Here is a 3,159-nt window from a genome sequence, read left to right as displayed (position 1 = left end):
GGCCAACCAAAGCAACAAAAACAGAAAAATGAATGCTGAACGTTATGCCAACTGCCTACACGGCACCATCCTCCAATGCTCCAATCCAACGTTTCACTCCACCATGTGGAACCTGTGGCACATTTGAGGGCTGGGCTGTGAGGTGAAAATAGCATTCAATACACTATGAATTACCTCGCTGGCCAGGTGTTTACTTGGTTGGGCTCCATCCTCATCACCCGAACCTCGGAACATCTTCCCTGAAGTACGCTTCATGGTGAGGTACCCTCTCATACCCTGGCTAATCCACCCAGGATGAATCTGACCTGGAGTAGAATTCCACATGTTACTCTCGCTCACATGCGGACAGTGAGAAACATTGGAGAAGCCTGGTCGGGAACAGGGTTGCCGCCGTACATGAGAATTGTCCTGCTGTCCAGAGAAGCTTCTGCGTTTATAGCCTCACTGACTATCACCAGCTGTTGGATTTGAAAGAACCACTAAAGGGCAGGCTCTGCCCACTGTGGTGGTCACGGAGACCTCCTGGGCAGGAAGGAACATTGGCTTCCTGGTGGTTCCTTTTCTTCAGCAAAAAGCTCTTCCTGAGCTCCGGTGTGTTCTTGCATCCTGGACCAGTCTTCTTTCCTGACTTCTGTCTTCCTTTTTGATCTTGTTCCCTGGTTTCTGCTCCAATTCTGGCATGCTTTCCTCGCTAGACTACAGGCATAACCCATAGTTCCTGGCTCAGCTCAAACAACTGTCCAGGGCCCATTCTCGGCAGTAAACGTCTCAAGTTATTTGCACACATGAAAGCAGACTTGGCTTTCCACAGCCCCAAAGGGAAGAAGCTGCACACAAATATACCAACTTCACACACGTACACCGCTGTCCCAGTGTCTTTGTTTCCCTCTTTCCTGTAAGTGGATTCCTCATCACCCAAGTCTCCCTGCAGCATTTTTAATCTAATCTTCTCCATAGCTGTGAGATGAGGGTCACCTGTGAACATTTTTTCCATAAAATAAAGAAAGCTAATAATGCAAACAAACCCAAGTACCAGTGAAGTGTACCTGCGAGGTGAGAAGAAAATGCCAGCATTGCGAGTGGGCAAGATCAGGGATCTGTCTCCCCCTGCTGGAATATCTCAGGTGAACGCTCTTGCTTTACTAATTTCCCTGCCAAAACTCTGACTAAATTAACAGGCTATACATCTTCCCTCCATCGCCCTGCTCTCCTAAACAAAAGCTTCCAACAAACAGGTACAAGCAACAGATCCATTGAAGCAAATGAGGGAGACAATATATCTTTGGTTCATTCCAGGTTTTGTACACACTTGGGAAAGTGGAATACTAAAAAAAAAGGACTTCATTCCCTTTCAAGGAAAGCATTTGGGTTGAGATTCTGCTAGGCAGAGGTAGGGGGATGTTAGTTGTTACCTAGAATGCTAGTAATTTGGAGACAGTTTGCCAGCTTTCTTGACCCTTCCTTCTTCCTTCCTTCCTTCCTTTTTTCCAACAAATTTTGGAAGAACTGACCTTGGTGCTCACACATCAGCCATTGCCCCCTCTCAGCTGCCTGGTGCGGGACATTCCCCCCCCCCCACATAATTCCCTGGAATCAGGATACTATGACCTTGTTATAGGAGGAATACTTCGATAGGAAACAGAAGCTGCCTATGGAGAGCTCTGCAGGCACTTTCAGTGCACGCAAAACTATTTTTTCTGGGTGGGGTGCAGCTAGAATTCCTTTTCCCTCCCTGAAATTTGCAATGGGTACCCCCCTCCCTGTTCACATACCTTCAACCACACAATTCCCCCAGTTCTACACTAGTCGGTCTATAAATTAGCCCTCCTGTTCTGGAATTGCTGAGTTCTTCTTGGCAGCCCCCTTTTGAGAGCAAAGGACTCTGCAAATTCTCAAAGACGCTCACTTCAAAAGTTACAGGGGATCTTATGTTTAGAGGGTGATGCCGTTTTTCCTTCACTTATTGAATTATTCATAACAGCAGCATCAGTAAAAAAAAATCTTTGCATGCCACCCTCGCAGAAAGAAAGTGGACTTTGAAATATATTTTAAATTGATATTGCAGGACTGAATGTTGGCCTTTCTAAAAGTTCCTATTTTGGGACCTGCCTTGCACTCTCAACTCAAGGACTGTCTTATTTATTAATTTATTTGTTCATTTAAAATGTGTATTCCACCTCATTGTGCCACAGCACCTCTGGGCAGCTCACAATAGGAGATAAAAGCACAATAAAAACATAATAAAAATCATAATACATTAAAAACAACAGTAAAATACAGTAAAACATACAAAACAAAGGTCTCTGGCAATTAGTTATTAAAATGTTTTTTGTTTAAAGGAAGGTTTTCACCTGCCGCCGAAAATAATGTAAGGAAGGTGCCAGGCAAATTTATTTTTATTTACTTATTTATTTTTCGATTTATATCCTGCCTTTTTCCTACAAAGGGCTCAAGGCAGCTTACATCACTCTCCTCCTCTGTCTTATCCCCACAACAACAACCCAGTGAGGTAGGTTGGGCTGAGAGTCTGTGACTGGCCCAAAGTCACCCAGTTGGCTCCATGGCTGAGCGGGGACGCGAACCCAGATCGCCTGAGTCCCAGTCCCATGCTCTTCACCACGACACCACACTGGCTCTTTCCTTGGGGAGAGCATTCCAGATATGGGGAGCGGCTGCAGGAAAGGTCCGCCCCCAGTGGCCACCCCCCCAAGGGATGGCACACACAGGAGGGCCCCCTGTGTAGATCTCAAAGGCCAGGTGGGCACACGTGGGTGCAGGTTCTTCCTAAGATAACTGGGGCCTAAGCCGCTGAGGAGGGCAAGGACCAGTTCCCATGTCTTCTGGCACAGGAGGTGGTCCTTGCACCCCAGCCAATGCCAGAAGCCACCGCCCCCTGGTAGGCCCCCCTTCTCTATCAGGGAGCCCCGAAGGCTCCTTGGGAGGCTGTGGCAAGCCAGCATCCTCACGTCCCACAATGCCTCCAATGGGTCAGGGCATCGTGGGAAAGGAGAAGGGTTGCTTAATCCAGCGAGCTGGCATAGCCTGCAGTCCCAAACTGGAGTGGGGGATTCTGGGAAGGGTCCACACAGACATTAGCCTTACCCCTTTCCCAGTGTCCCCTGGAGACTCCTTCATGCAGTCCTTTGGACTTACCTTTCA

This window comes from Varanus komodoensis, unplaced genomic scaffold, assembly GCF_004798865.1.
Source record: "Varanus komodoensis strain SLA01 unplaced genomic scaffold, ASM479886v1 scaffold36, whole genome shotgun sequence".
NCBI classification, from domain to species: domain Eukaryota; kingdom Metazoa; phylum Chordata; class Lepidosauria; order Squamata; family Varanidae; genus Varanus; species Varanus komodoensis.
This window is presented reverse-complemented; position numbering follows the sequence as displayed.